This window comes from Phycodurus eques, unplaced genomic scaffold (genome assembly GCF_024500275.1).
Source record: "Phycodurus eques isolate BA_2022a unplaced genomic scaffold, UOR_Pequ_1.1 contig_228, whole genome shotgun sequence".
Taxonomy (NCBI): domain Eukaryota; kingdom Metazoa; phylum Chordata; class Actinopteri; order Syngnathiformes; family Syngnathidae; genus Phycodurus; species Phycodurus eques.
In genome coordinates this window covers 23,247-40,164 of record NW_026904225.1, presented here as the reverse complement: position 1 = coordinate 40,164, position 16,918 = coordinate 23,247, and the positions used below count along the sequence as shown (strand labels likewise).

The 16,918-nt window shown below is 45.6% G+C and overlaps 1 non-coding gene across 1 annotated transcript; it reads left to right on the top strand.

Annotated features, from left to right (window-relative positions):
- The first annotated feature begins 4,621 nt into the window (after positions 1-4,621).
- On the top strand, positions 4,622-4,693 carry trnae-cuc (transfer RNA glutamic acid (anticodon CUC)). The gene has a single exon. It is a non-coding gene; the product is annotated as a tRNA-Glu (tRNA).
- The last annotated feature ends 12,225 nt before the right edge of the window (positions 4,694-16,918 follow it).

Below are 16,918 nucleotides of genomic sequence, written 5' to 3'. Positions count from 1 at the left end.
CAGTTACTGCAGAACCAACTATATGTTAAGGCTGAAAAATGTGAGTTCCACAAGGCGTCAGTTTCTTTTCGGGGTTTTGTCCTGGCTCAAGGTGAAGTCAAAATGGACCCTTGCAAAGTCGATGCAGTAATTAATTGGCCTACTCCCACGTCACGCAAAGCTGTACAAAGGTTCTTAGGGTTCGCAAACTTCTACACAAAATTCAACAGGAATTTCAGTTCTATAGCCTCTCCTTTGCATGATCTTACCTCGCCACACAAACCTTTTGCATGGAACCCGCTTTGTCAGGCAGCGTTTCAAAAACTTAAGTCTAGCTTTACCTCCGCTCCCATCCTTACTTTGCCAGATCTCCAACAGCAGTTTGTGGTAGAAGTCGATGCGTCTGATGCCGGAATAGGAGCAGTGCTCTCCCAGAAATCTCTCAAGGATGATAAATTACATCCTTGTGCTTTTCTCTCCAAAAAACTGACCCCAGCTGAGAAAAATTATGACATTGGTGACCGTGAACTGCTGGCAGTCAAGGTGGCCTTGATGGAGTGGAGGCACTGGCTAGAGGGGGCACAGACTCCGTTTTTAGTATGGACAGATCACAAGAACCTTGAGTATATTAAGACTGCTAAAAGATTAAATGCGAGGCAGGCTAGATGGGCTCTGTTCTTTACTAGATTTAATTTCACGCTATCCTACCGACCTGGTTCTAAAAATGGTAAGCCAGATGCTTTGTCACGCATTTTCTCCGAAGAGAATTCTTTGTCCGACCCAAAGACTATTTTGCCCAAGTCATGTTTTATTTCCGCTTTTGTTTCGGACATTGAAACAGCGGTTAAAGGGGCTCTGAAAGACACTCCTAGCCCTGACGATTGCCCTGAAAACAGGCTTTATGTGGTTCCGACCTTAAGGGGAAGAGTCATCCACTGGGCTCACACGAACCGCACTGTATGTCACCCAGGCATTGCCAAGACTCAATCAGTGGTCGAACAGCGCTTTTGGTGGCCTAATGTTAGGAGGGATGTTATTGATTATGTCAATGCTTGCCAGGTATGTGCTGCCAACAAGCCCTCTCATCAACGTCCTTCTGGGGAGTTGCGACCCCTGCCAATACCACAACGTCCTTGGTCAGACATTTCCGTAGACTTTGTGACAGGATTACCGGCCTCTAAAGGCAATACCACCATTCTTACAGTTGTTGACGGGTTCTCTAAGATGGCACACTTCATTGCACTTCCAAAACTCCCCTCAGCTAAAGACACCGCCGAGCTGATGATTAATCAGGTTTTCAAGTTCCATGGTTTCCCCAAGAATGTGGTGTCTGATAGGGGTCCCCAATTCATTTCGCAATTTTGGAAGGAGTTTTGCAATCTCATAGGTGCTACCGTCAGTCTGTCATCTGGGTTTCATCCTGAAACCAACGGCCAAACCGAGAGGCTGAACCAGGACCTGGAGACTGGGCTCCGATGTCTCGCTTCACAGGATCCGCGATCCTGGTCTCAGAAATTGGTTTGGGTCGAATTCTCCCACAATTCCCTCCCCTCTGCATCCACTGGTCTATCGCCTTTTCACGTTGTGCATGGTTACCAAACTTCTCTGTTTCCTGCCATAGCCCCTGAGTCCACAGTTCCAGCGGCATTAACCTTGGTGAGACGCTGCAGGAGGACCTGGGAGCGAGCCCGACAGATGCTGCTGTGGCAGGGACGGTCCTACAAAGCCACTGCTGACCGTCGGAGGACACCGGCCCCGAACTACAAAGTGGGTCAACGAGTTTGGCTCTCGACCAAACATATTCCACTCCGGGTGGAGTCCAAGAAGCTCGCTCCCAGGTTCGTTGGGCCCTTCCCCATCACAAAGATCAACCCTGTCACCGTGAAGCTGAGGCTCCCAAGGTCGATGCGGGTCCACCCTGCTTTTCATTTCAGCCTCCTCAACCCAGCCCGGGAGCCCCCTCAGATTACATCGTTGCAAAGTCTACCACCATCTGTCCCTCCAAGTTCCTTTCCTGGATGCCGTACTTACCCATCACATCTTCATCACCCCTATTTCCTTCACCAACATGTCCATTACAATCTGTACCAATTACGACTTTCTCTCTGTCTGGGACGCTCAGAACTACTTCGTCTAGCTCCTTCCAGAATTTCTCTTTCACCTCTAGGTCACATCCTACCTGTGGGGCATAGCCACTAATCACATTACAAATAACACCCTTAATTTCAAGTTTCAGCCTTCTCACTCGATCTGATACTCTTTTCACCTCCAAGATATTCTGAGCCAACTCTTCTTTTTTTAATAACCCCGACTCCATTTCTCTTCCCATCGACACCATGGTAAAATAATTTAAACCCTGCCCCTAAATTTCTAGCCTTACTGCCTTTCCAACTGGTCTTCTGGACACACAATATATCAACCTTTCTCCTCATCATCATGTCAACCAACTCCCAAGATTTTCCTGTCATAGTCCCAACATTCAAAGTCCCCACATTCAGTTCTAGGCTCTGTGCTTTCCTCTTCTCTTTCTGCCGAAGAACCCGCTTTCCACCTCTTCTTCTTCGACTGCTACAGTATATTCTAAGTAACTACAATGATTAAAGAAGATAAAAGTGAATTTAAAAAAAATAAAACCCACATAAAAGGGCTGTGTGTGTCTGTGTTATGCAAAGATTACACCATCACATTAAAAACAAAATAACATGAGAAAAAACATACCACAATAAACATGAAAAAAGAACATTACGGCCACAATGGATTTACAGGATTACACACATCCTTTTATACAGTATTACAAACACTGACACACAATATTTTTCAATATGTGGCTCTGTCTTCATCCATATCTCCTGGGGTTGAGAGCAGGTCCGTCTCTTGGTGTCATGGTCAGGTGCAGGTAGAGGAACGGTTGAAGGCCTTGTCTGAGGAGATGGAAGAGGGAAAAAAAGGAGTGTGAATTTGCTCGAGGAGACTGGTAGCATAGTTGCGAACGACTGCAAGAGAAAAGTAAGGGGCGCTTGCCGATCCAGACTGATGAGCCAACTAGCAAAGCATTCTGGAATTTGTAATATTAGTGGCGCATGTGCTATATACTGGCGGCCAGCTCTAATACACATTTAATATGGTCTTGCGTGCCAAATACAATTACATCGTGGCCTGAGTTTGACATATTTGGTCGACAGCCTCTCGGTCGAGATTCCACTTTACTGGCAGCACTATTCATGGTGTCCACGCAGGAGCTCAAGGTTCAAGGTTTTTGTTTTTCAAGGCAGATGAATTAAAATAATAATGTTAAAAAAAAAACAGGCCTTGTTCAGACTATGTTTTGAAGCAAGTACCTTTCACATGTGAGGTGCACATGATCACCAATAAAAGATTATAACTTCCACTCCACTTGAGATTTACGTGACCAGCAAACCACGTACATCAGCTCCCTGACAAGCAAGAAAGTACAACAAAGAAGGTGTTTCCACCCGGTCTCGAACTGGGGACTTTTCACGTGTGAGGCAAAAGTGATAACCACGACACTATGGAAACTGTGGTGGCTGTAGTACCCAAAAGCAGACATGTTATTTATTGTTATTTATTGACCAGCCCATCAAGTTATTTATTGACCAGCCCATCAAGCAGAATTTAATATTGACAAATGATAAGTCATAATGTAGTATATTTAAGCATTGAAGTCAGAATTCTTTTGAGAGGACCAAGTGTTTTGAGCAGTTATCAACCAACCATCTTTTCTTTTTATTTCTACAACAAAGGTATTCCTACGGCCATTTGCGCGTTTATTCGGGCCACCCTTGTCTTTTCGGACAATAACCTGTCTTTGTTTTGCAACAGGGGGGTCTTCAAAGTATATATATATAAATATATATATACATAAGTATATAAAACCAAAATGTTGTCTGTCTAAAGCTGTTGGCTGCTGCTGGCAGCAAGGCTGAAATACGAAAACCTGCAGGATGCTGAGCCAGCACGAAACTGTGAAAGGTTTGATCGGCATTAAACTGTCGATCAAGTGAATCATATCAACATTTTACTGTAACTCATAAAAATATGAATCAACATTTAATATAGATACTATTTCAACTGCTTTTAAACTCACATGTGTGGTGATGAAATGCGACACGCAAGTCACTATCATATTTTTTTACTTTATAAAATAAATATTGAAGCCATCATTTATTTACAATTAGACAGAAGAGAGTAATGATTATGTTTTGCAATTTAACATTATGCAGAATCATTTTCATCCCATTACATCATACAGGTAGACTGCAACAACTGTTCCTTCTAATGTTCTTGACACAATTTTAAAAAAAGAGAAATTCAGAAAAAATTGGACTAATGGTTCTGGAAGTGAATTTTTATAAGTTGGAAGCTTCCAAAACCTGAAGTAATCCTGCTCATTTGTTCATATATCAAATAATATGTAATCCCTGAATTGCTTAAAGTCTAAATCGCAAAGTCAGGTCACAGAGACAAGTCAAAGATGCTTGCAATACACAAGGACTAAAGTATTTTACAATTTTGTTTACCAAATGATTTGCATAACAAATGCATGGTCTGCTCTATGTAATATTTTGGATTTTCTCACTGTGCCCACCTGGAGTTAGGACTTGTCTGGATTTGCAGTTCCTGGTCCCTGGTGGTCTAGTGGTTAGGATTCAGCGCTCTCACCGCTGCGACCCGGGTCCGATTCCCGGTCAGGGAACATTAATTCTTAAACCTATTTGGTCAAGTGTTGTTCAACATTGACTATGGGTTGGGACATGGGGTTGACCTGGGTTTGATCCTCTCTTAAGGCACCCCTATGGGTGGCACAACCCAGTGCAAACTGTAGGCCGGTCCCAAACCTGGATAAATGCAGAGGGATGTGTCAGGAAGGGTATCTGGCTTACAACTTTGCTCGATAAATATGAGCGTTCATCCAAAGAATCCAATAGCGCATCGGTCATGTCCCGGGTTAACAACATCCGGCGCCGGTGGAAATTCAGCTCCTATGGGTCGAAGACGGGTTTAAATTATTTTACCATGGTGTAGATGGGAAGAGAAATTGAGTAGGGGTTATTTTAAATGAAGAGTTAGCTGAGAATGTATTGGAGGTGAAAAGAGTATCAGATCAAGTGATGAGGCTGAAACTTGAAATTGTGGGTGTTATGTATAATGTGATTAGTGGCTGTGCCCCACAGGTAGGATGTGACCTAGAGGTGAAAGAGAAATTCTGGAAGGAGCTAGACGAAGTAGTTCTGAGCATCCCAGACAGAGAGAGAGTCATAATTGGTGCGATTGTAATAGACATGTTGGTGAGGGAAACAGGGGTGATGAAGAAGTAAGGGGTAAGTACGGCATCCAGGAAAGGAACTTGGAGGGACAGATCGTGGTAGACTTTGCAAAAAGGATGGAAATGGCTGGAGTGAACACTTTTTTCCAGAAGAGGCAGGAACATAGGGTGACCTACAAGAGCGGATGTAGAAGCACGCAGGTGGATTACATTTTGTAAAGACAATGTAATCTGAAGGAGGTTATCTACTGTAAGGTAGTGGTCGGGGAGAGTGTGGCTAGACTGCATAGGATGGTGGTGTGTAAGATGACTCTGGTGGTGGGAAGGAAGATGAGGAAGACAAAGGCAGAGCAGAGAATCATGTGGTGGAAGCTGAGACAGGAAGAGTGTCGTGCGGCTTTTTGGGAAGTTGTGAGACAGGCTCTCTGTGGACAGGAGGAGCTTTCAGAAGACTGGACCACTACAGCCAAAGTGATTAGAGAGACAGGCAGGAGAGTCCTTAGTGTACCTTCTGAGAGGAGACTTGGTGGCTGAACCTCTCAGTACAGGAAACCATCGAAGGAAAGAGGTTAGCTCAGAAGAAATAAGTGGGACACTGAGAGGACCGATGAGAGGCGAAAGGAATACATTGAGATGCAACGTATGGCAAAGGTAGAGGTGGCAAAGGCCAAATAAGAGGTATATGATGACGTATGTCAGGTTGGACACTGAAGAAAGAGAAAAGGATCTCTACAGGTTGGCCAGACAGAGGGACAGAGATGGGAAGTGATGTGCAGCAGGTTAGGGTGATTAAGGATAGAGCTGGAAATGTGTTGACAGGCCCACTCCCTTTTAAGAGGATGCGGAAGAGCACCCCCACATCAAACATGAAGTGGAGGAGGACATCACCAAATTTCCATCTACTAGTGTCCCTTTGAAGATTGAAGATGAAAGTCAAAGTTAGGAGAGCAGAGGGGCAGGGCCTCCAAGCAGAAGCTCAAGTCAACACATGACAGCAGAAGGTGATGGAGACCACTGTGGAGAATCACAAGCAGACGGCCTCTTAGCTCCACTGTCAGATCGTGATGACACGATGTCACACCCTCCTCATACTGATGATGATGATGGACAGTGTGAAGGTGATATGGCATGGAACAGATTGAGTGTGGAACTGAAACAATGTCCAAGCATGAACCAAATGAAAAACAAATTACCTTTACAAAATACGAGGAGGAAATGTAATTTCGATATAAATATATATCAAAACAAATTTAAAAACAGACAATTAAAATACCCAAAAATAGACAAGAACCCATCCCCACATATATAAACAAAAATAAACACAAAATACACCCACACATGGTAAATGGACTGCACATATACAGCAGTTCATCTACACTATCACAGTGCCCAAAGCGCTTTACAAAATTCACACATTCACACACCAATGGGCGGCTGCCAGGCCCACTGGGAGCAAATTAGGGTTCAGTGTCTTGCCCAAGGACACTTATATTTTTGGCCTTTTTTAAAAGCCTTTTCTGCCAGTTAATGAATTTGCTTCTGAAATGGAGCTGCTGAATATTTGAAGCTGAAATGTTTGGATTGAATATTTTGATGTAAAAATAAAATCAGCGTTAGTAAAATCATCTGAATATGTTGAGTTTTGAAGATGAAAATGACACATTGAGTTTCGTTTGTAAAAAAAAAAAAAAGATTTCACACACCAATGGGCGGAACCTTTCATCACAACCTCTCAGCCTCCATTTGCTCTTGGGTCCAGTCAAAATCCACTCGTGACAGATCTTCTCTTTTGCTTAATGGAGGACACCTATACCTCACCTTGTGTTTATTTACAACTTAAGAAAAACTCAATTTAGATGGTGCTGCCCCACCATCGCAAACCTCAGCCTGTTCTGCCCACACGGTTCATTGGAACTGCCCCGTTATTACCCACAGCCCCCCGACAGGCCTGTCGGACTTTCAATTGTGAAGGGCGATTTTGCAAAAGACTCCACTGATACAAGCTCGATGAACAAAGACAACTTTATTGGCCAACACGCAATATACAGTGTCCGCCAACAACTGCAGCAGGTGGGAGAGTCTCATTCAATATTGTGGGCTCCGAAATCTGGAGGGACACCATGCCGTCTTCTCACGCCGTCATGCGGTCAGCTCCTTCCTGACTCCTAATATGGCTGACTGATTTGTCATAATCTTTGAAGCTCCTGAGGTTACTATCAATGTTTGAAAGGTATCCAGCATTTAATTTTTTTTTGAAATTGAATTTAATCTTTATATGTCCAGGCAAGGTAATTAAGAACATATTCTCTTTTGCAAGGCTGACCTGGGAGCAGACAGTATAGTAAAACAAAGCAAAATAAAAGCAAATACAAAAAAATAGAAGAGAAACTGTACAGTGTGCTATAGTTACATAACATAATATTACATTACAAAATGTATGTCCATTTTATTCAGGAACACATGGAGTTTTCCATCTTACCCAAAGAGTTAAAAGTTTCCTCACAGTCTATTTCAATGAATCATTTGCTTGTTTAAAATAAACATCACAAAACGATTGGACAAAGCAGTGTTTTAGCATAAGTGCTAATTCTCAACCCTTGTTAACAGGAAGGAAGGAAACAAGCAAGGTGAATGTATCCAATACAGCATTCTGAATTGGGTTTAACAACATAGGCAAGGTTGTACACGAGCTAGCCAGGAATTGAACCTAGAAGCTTCTGATCTGTAGTCAGCTGCGTTATCCATTGTGCCACTAGCCCCACAAAGGTTTGGGGTCTCTGCAAGTCCCTGTGGAGTATTTTCACTGTCCCAGCAGCACCTTCAGCAAAAAGTAACTGCAGGAGTTCGCTCTTGCCGTTACCCAGATTTGAACTGGGGTTGTTGTGGCCACCACGCAGAGTACGAACCACTATAAAATCACGGCTTGGGTTGGTGGAACCTATCTCTCAAAGTATTTTCTGTCATTTTGATTCGTAAAAGGGACCAATGTGTTAAAACCAGATGTGAATAACCCAACACAGTAACAAATGGAAAATGTACTCTAGTGTGAGGATCATTTGAGTGTTTGCACCTCATTCAGCTGTTCAATGTGTAACTACAGTATTTGTGCAGACGACCTCAAGTTTCTTCCTCCTGCTTTGTTGGGGCTGCCACGTGGGAGATAGAACAAGTGGTCAAAAGGGCTCAGAGAACCCAACCGGATCCCAGACTGGACCTCCAGACCGTCTTTTCGTGCCCAATTTTACACGCTTGTCATGAACGGAACAGAGGATAGGACCCAAAAATGCAAGACTCCAAAACAAATGGACAGTTTCCAAAAAGAGTGGTTTAATAGACGGGCATAGGTCGGTACACGGGCAGGCAATCCAAGAAGGGCAACAGTATCCAAGAACATGAGGCAAAGAGGCAAGGTCGATAATCAGAACAGGGTCAAAGTCTTACTGTGAGTCTGTGACAAGGAATGCTGGAACGTGACGACAAGGTACAACGAACTGGCAACGAGTGGGAATGAGACACAACGAGTGGGAATGAGACACGAGGTTAAATACAATCGGTAATTAGGTATGAACGAGGCACAGGTGGTGAAGATGCTCACAGGAGCAGGTGTGTGAGAAACGAGAGCGAGGAAGACAAAACCTGGAACACACGCACACACACACACACACACACACACACATGACAGTACCCCCCCCCCCTTAACGGCCGGCCCCAGACGGCCCTGGGGCCCCTGGATGCGCAACGTGGAAGTCCCGAATGAGCGAATCATCCATGAATGCAGACGGTACCCATGAACGTTCCTCAGGCCCATAGCCCTCTCAGTCCACCAGATATTGAAACCCCCTCCCCCTCCGACGAGACGACAACAGCCGCTTCACAGCGAAGACCGGGCCCCCATCCACAAACCGGGGGGGAGGAGGGGGCCTGGAAGGCGGGACCAGAGGGGACTCCCGGGCTGGTTTGAGCAGGCTGACATGAAAAGCAGGGTGGACCCGCATCGACCTTGGGAGCCTCAGCTTCACGGTGACAGGGTTGATGATCTTTGTGATGGGGAAGGACCCAACGAACCTGGGAGCGAGCTTCTTGGACTACACCCGGAGTGGAATATGTTTGGTCGAGAGCCAAACTCGCTGACCCACTTTGTAGTTCGGGGCCGGTGTCCTCCGACGGTCAGCAGCGGCTTTGTAGGACCGTCCCTGGCGCAGCAGCATCTGTCGGGCTCGCTCCCAGGTCCTCCTGCAGCGTCTCTCTCACCAAGGTTAATGCCGCTGGAACTGTGGACTCAGGGGCTATGGCAGGAAACAGAGATGGTTGGTAACCATGCACAACGTGAAAATTGTGGGAGAATTCGACCCAAACCAATTTCTGCGACCAGGATCGCGGATCCTGTGAAGCGAGACATCGGAGCCCCGTCTCCAGGTCCTGGTTCAGCCTCTCGGTTTGGCCGTTGGTTTCAGGATGAAACCCAGATGACAGACTGACGGTAGCACCTATGAGATTGCAAAACTCCTTCCAAAATTGCGAAATGAATTGGGGACCCCGATCAGACACCAGATTCTTGGGGAAACCATGGAACTTGAAAACCTGATTAATCATCAGCTCGGCAGTGTCTTTAGCTGAGGGGAGTTTTGGAAGTGCAATGAAGTGTGCCATCTTAGAGAACCCGTCAACAACTGTAAGAATGGTGGTATTGCCTTTAGAGGCCGGTAATCCTGTCACAAAGTCTACGGAAATGTCTGACCAAGGACGTTGTGGTATTGGCAGGGGTCGCAACTCCCCAGAAGGACGTTGATGAGAGGGCTTGTTGGCAGCACATACCTGGCAAGCATTGACATAATCAATAACATCCCTCCTAATATTAGGCCACCAAAAGCGCTGTTCGACCACTGATTGAGTCTTGGCAATGCCTGGGTGACATACAGTGCGGTTCGTATGAGCCCAGTGGATGACTCTTCCCCTTAAGGTCGGAACCACATAAAGCCTGTTTTCAGGGCAATCATCAGGGCTAGGAGTGTCTTTCAGAGCCCCTTTAACCGCCGTTTCAATGTCCCAAACAAAAGCGGAAATAAAACATGACTTGGGCAAAATAGTCTTTGGGTCGGACAAAGAATTCTCTTCGGAGAAAATGCGTGACAAAGCATCTGGCTTACCATTTTTAGAACCAGGTCGGTAGGATAGCGTGAAATTAAATCTAGTAAAGAACAGAGCCCATCTAGCCTGCCTCGCATTTAATCTTTTAGCAGTCTTAATATACTCAAGGTTCTTGTGATCTGTCCATACTAAAAACGGAGTCTGTGCCCCCTCTAGCCAGTGCCTCCACTCCATCAAGGCCACCTTGACTGCCAGCAGTTCACGGTCACCAATGTCATAATTTTTCTCAGCTGGTGTCAGTTTTTTGGAGAGAAAAGCACAAGGATGTAATTTATCATCCTTGAGAGATTTCTGGGAGAGCACTGCTCCTATTCCGGCATCAGACGCATCAACTTCTACCACAAACTGCTGTTGGAGATCTGGCAAAGTAAGGATGGGAGCGGAGGTAAAGCTCGATTTAAGTTTTTGAAACGCTGCCTGACAAAGCGGGTTCCATGCAAAAGGTTTGTGTGGCGAGGTAAGATCATGCAAAGGAGAGGCTATAGAACTGAAATTCCTGATGAATTTTCTGTAGAAGTTTGCGAACCCTAAGAACCTTTGTACATCTTTGCGTGACGTGGGAGTAGGCCAATTAATTACTGCATCGACTTTGCAAGGGTCCATTTTGACTTCACCTTGAGCCAGGACAAAACCCCGAAAAGAAACTGACGCCTTGTGGAACTCACATTTCTCAGCCTTAACATATAGTTGGTTCTGCAGTAACTGCTGCAAAACAGAGCGGACATGAATAATGTGAGTCTCCTCATCCGGGGAGAAAATCAAAATGTCATCCAAATAAACAAAAACATAAACATTCAGCATGTCACGCAGGACATCATTGACGAGGTTCTGGAAAACAGCTGGAGCGTTAGTAAGCCCAAAAGGCATTACCAAATATTCATAATGTCCTGTTGGTGTGTTAAATGCTGTTTTCCATTCATCCCCCTCCCTTATTCTGACTAGATGATATGCATTTCTTAAGTCCAGTTTGGTGAAAACCTTGGCTCCCTCCAGGAACTCAAAGGCGGTGGAGATGAGAGGAAGAGGGTACCTGTTTTTTACAGTGATCTCGTTGAGACCCCGGTAATCGATACAGGGTCGCAGGGTCTTGTCTTTCTTGTCCACAAAGAAAAATCCTGCTCCCGCAGGGGATGAAGATGGGCGAATGATCCCGGCTGCCAGTGATTCCTCCACGTACTCCTTCATGGCCTTGTATTCCGGCCCTGAAAGAGAGAACAACCTGCCTCGTGGGGGTGTGGTTCCAGGCAGCAAGTCAATAGCACAGTCATAAGGTCTGTGGGGTGGAAGGGATTTGGCCTTGGACTTGGAAAAAACGTCTTTAATATCCTGGTAACAGGTGGGCACTTGAGATAAATCAGGATCCCCAGATGGGGTCTGTGGATTGTCCTTAGAAACATGACCCTGAACATCACATGGCGGCTTGAAACAGTTCCGGGCGCAATTGCTGCCCCATGACATAACCTGCCCAGAGGACCAGTCAATGTGGGGGTTATGTAATCTCAACCATGGGTTCCCTAAGATAAGGTCATGATTCATGGCGTCAAAAACATGAAAACTAATGCGTTCCGAGTGAGAATCGGGAAATGTCAATGTGAGTGTTTGAGTGCGGTGAGTGATTTTGCCCATAAAACTGCCGTCTGCAGCATAGGTGTTGCGGTGGCGTTTTATTTCAAAGGTTCTAAGGTGCATACGTTTAACGAGGATGGAGTTGAGTAAGTTTGCGTCAGAACCAGAGTCAATTAATACAGGTGTATGAATTTCTTGATCAGGAGAGCATAGTGTCACTTTAGGAAGAACCCGTGTAGGGTCTTCCTTCATCAAATTCAGACTCACCTCTCCCGTGCCCTTGCTACCGGCACCGGCAACTTTGACGTGACAGTTGCTCACGGAATGACCCAACTGACCGCAGTAGAAGCACCGCCCTTCCCTCAGCCGGCGTTGACGTTCCTCAGGGGAGAGACGGAACCTGCCCAGTTGCATGGGTTCCTCCGTGGGGACGTTAGCCAGTGGGTTGAGACCGGAACCAGGGGATCTGCCTTGGTTTGGCTGGTCACCGAGGCTTGTCCTCAAAGTGCGCGGTGACGCAGCCTTCCGCCGATCTCCATCCAGCTCGCGATCCAAAAGCCTCTTGTCGATTTTTACGGCGAGAGCGATGAGAGTGTCCAAGTCGGTCGGCAGGTCTAGCGGGACTAAATGATCCTTGACGGCGGGGGATAGTCCTTGAAAAAAGGCATCGAGTAGCGCCCGATTATTCCAATGACTCTCAGCTGCTAGAATGCGAAACTCAATTGCGTAATCTGACACCCTGCGCATGCCTTGTCGTAAGGTGACAAGGGAGCGAGCTGCCTCACGATCAGGAGTGGAAAATTGAAAAATTTGCTCCATAGTCTTTACGAAAAAAGCCCATGAATGACACGTGGCGGAATTGCGGCTCCATTCAGCAGTAGCCCACGCCTCCGCACGACCAGTCAGGTGGGAAATGACGAAAGCGATCTTTGCCCGCTCGGTGGGGAAGGCAGCTGCCTGGAGCTCAAAGTGGAGTTCGCACTGCGTGATGAACGGCTTAATGTTCCCAGAATTTCCAGAGAACCTCTCCGGTCGAGAGAGCTGTGGGCAGACAGCAGCGGAGGTGGCAGGTGGCTGCATGTTGACTGTTTCACATGGAAATACCGTGGCGCTATTGGGTGTGGTGCCAACTGGTTCCTTTTCTTGGATAATTTTCATAAGAAGTTCAAACTGTGAGGCTACCTGTCTTATCATATTGTCCTGATGCCTTGACAGTCCCTCTAGATGAAGGTGGATGGCAGCAAGCTGCTCATCCTGCTTCGAGAGGCGTTGACCCTGCGCTTGAAGGGCTTTGCGCACCGGGTCTGAGTCTGCTGGGTCCATGTTATGGCCAGTTCGTTCTGTCATGAACGGAACAGAGGATAGGACCCAAAAATGCAAGACTCCAAAACAAATGGACAGTTTCCAAAAAGAGAGCTTTAATAGACGGGCATAGGTCGGTACACGGGCAGGCAATCCAAGAAGGGCAACAGTATCCAAGAACATGAGGCAAAGAGGCAAGGTCGATAATCGGAACAGGGTCAAAGTCTTACTGTGAGTCTGTGACAAGGAATGCTGTAACGTGACGACAAGGTACAACGAACTGGCAACGAGTGGGAATGAGACACAAGGTTAAATACAATCGGTAATTAGGTATGAACGAGGCACAGGTGGTGAAGATGCTCACAGAAGCAGGTGTGTGAGAAACGAGAGAGAGGAAGACAAAACCTGGAACACACGCACACACACACACACACACACGACAGATATCTCTAAAAAAAAATCCTGGCGATCGATAATCTGCACCCAACTGTGAAATCTGTCATTATACACACAGGGGCCCTGGATGTTCTCAAGCAGCAATCAGACGTACTGAGGCAAGATTTCATTGATCTTGGAGCGTATATTGGTTAAAATGAAAATGTAATTAATTTGCAAAAGATACAAAGGAAGGTAAATGCCTGCGTTCGCTTCCGGGTTATTCCGATTCACGATTTTGCCATTAAAATCAAACAAATTTTGTCTCATAGAGGACACCACATCACTTTTTATACAGGAAGTCCTCGAGTTATGACTCACTCGGCCTAGGATGTTTCGACTTTACGACGCCCGTGCCTCGACCGCCATTTTGTCCCCAGCACCATAGTGTTTCTGCTTAGCTAGTGCATAGTGCTTGTCTGTGTTTGTGCGCCGGGAGTATCTTTGCCTTTTTCGCCCTCCTTTTTTCAAACTCAGCAGTAATGGTAAGTACAGAATCTTGTTTTTTTATTATTTTAATGTATTTTAGTTTCTTTATACGAAGTGTTAACCTTTCCTGCTACGGTCACCTGCCCGTGGTCGGGAGACGCAGGGGTTAACTCCCTTAGTCGTTGCACAGCTGAGCTGGGTGGTGGCAACAATAAACGCACGACGCACCGATTTGCTGCTTTAATGGCTTTATTAGCTCCTCTACACATTCAACATCAACGGGTCCTCCGCTAATCGCTACTCTTCCCCGGTTGCCGTCACTACACTTGCCACTGTACACACTCGCACCGGCGTGCACTCCTTCCTCCTTCACAGTCCCACCGGACGATGCCTGCGCAGTCCCGTCTCACTCACACATCGACACACACGCCCACACACACTGAGCTTGCTGTCACAATCACGTGGGACAATACCCGTTGAATACCAGAAGTATTTCGACATAAATTACGACTTTAACGGTGAAATCCGACTTACGCGGAAATTCTGGTTACGTCACCATCGTAGGAACGGAACTCATTCGTAAATCGAGGACTTCCTGTATGTATAACATTTAGGGAAAGTGACGAGAAACCTTTTTATCAGTTTCATAATCTGAAGGTTGCTACATTTTATGAAATTTGGAGTCCTAGACAACAGAGGCTCATTGTTAAACTCAACCCACACAAAACACAACCAAGAGTGGAATTTTATAGAATATTTAGTTACATCTACAGGGAAACACACAAAGGGGTCTAACTAAAGAAAGAAAATAACCCTAATAATGGTAAAAATGTGAGTGTTTAATGCGTTGAGTCAAAGCGAGAGAGAGCAAAATTGGGATTTTGTGTGAAGCTCATAATTTCCCCGAAATTATTATGAACTAATATTATACAGTCTGGCAAACACTGGTGTGTTACTCACAAACGTAGATTGGCTGGTAAGTGGAGTGGCCTGTCTCAGTTGTCTCGGGAAGCACGGAGACAGGTTTGGTTGAAGAAGAAAAAAGATGTAGAAAAATAAAACAAAAGAGGCGGAAGGCGAAAAATAGTTGTTCGTCACGCCTCCTTGGGGGAATATGACCATCTCCCCCCCTGCATTGGGTCAAGGACCCGCTAGAAAGTTCAAAGAGCTGAAGTTTTCTGGGAGTGTATCTGGTAGATCAGCAGCAACTGAGGGAGCCTCCATCCCCAAGGCTCGCGGTGACCGAGCCGTGTGCCCGAACAAAGAAAGGACAGGGGGGAGGGATGGCCGGTGGCCGCCCCGTAGCCGGGGAGCTGATAGCAAGAGAAGAGCGAACAACCAAGATGGAAGAGACCAAGAGAGTCAGCGGGTAAGTAACCCGGGGGCTGTCGGATAAGACTGAGGACCAGAAAAGACTACACCCATCATCTTGAATGTAGTCTACAATTTTGATCCATAGAATGGGATTGAAAACCTATATTAATATAAAATACCGCCAACTTTGTACTCTTTACTCACAGGTCAAGCATATAGAGTGATTGTTTAAACTTTAGTCTTGGAAAATCAACTGCTTATGGTTCAAATCACATTTCATGCTGCTTGGAGTCAAATCAAGACAAACAGTTTTCAAAATTTCCCAGCTGCGCTTGTAAAGGTGACACACTGACACAGACATCAAGGCATAAATTAGGAGTATTTCTGCAGTGTTCGTGAAATATCAAAACAGACATTACCTTGGTTAACAAACAAGGGGATGGGGGTTTACAGGTTGCAGTACTCTCGAACGTCAGTGGGTGGCGCCTTGCGTGCACATTTGGTCTCCCGTAGAGAAGAGCCACCTTTTGGCTGCTGCCAGTTCAAACGAAGAAAAGGACTCTTTGATGACTGTAAACAAAGATTTCGAGGGAACCTCCTAATTACTTTAGGGTCCAGTAGGCATCTTCTTGTGGTAGTCTAACAGCAGGGCCGCTTGGAAGAATGCAGTTTATCAAGGTGTGGGGGAGTCACTGTGACGCCTCAGGTTGCTACAATCACCTAACAAAATTGCAATGTTTGGATGCTGAGGTTTTCATAAGTGGACCGCTCCCAGTTGAATGTCCCACACCCCTCACTGCCCCATTGGAGCAAAGCCCAACCCAAAACTCACTCTCTACTAGCCTAAATTCTCTGTTATGTGTGATGGACAGGATGAAGACTATTGTCAATATTGGAATCCAACCCACACCACGCCAAGATCTTCCTCCCATCCCCCCTCGCCTGCAAACACCATCCACTCAGATGCGGAGGTCCCCTCCTCCACCAATGAAGAATCTTATCTGCAAATCTGACTGATATCTGCGGGGTATTTTCCAGAATAAATCAGACCCCTATGGAGTTCAGGCATTTTTCATCCCTGTAATTGCAAGGGACAGAAAGTGGGTCAAAGAAATATGGCATAATAAATGTAGAACTCCAAACTTAGTGAGGATAAAATGTTAATCTATCAAACCATTGTTGTTATCTCTGCGAGACAAGCTCTTTTCAGTATCAGGTCACTGTGTAATAAATCAATGTTGATTAATGACATCATTGCAATCTATGATCTGGACTTTTTGTTACTAAATGAAACATGGTTCACAGAAAGTAGCTGTAATACCATTTCAAATGAGGAAACACCAGCAAATTTTAATTTTATGAACAAGTGTCGAAGAGAGAAAAAAGGCGGTGGTATTGCTGTTATTTTTAAGTCATTACTTTTGTGTTAAGAAATTATACTGGGTGATTTTAGCTCTTTTT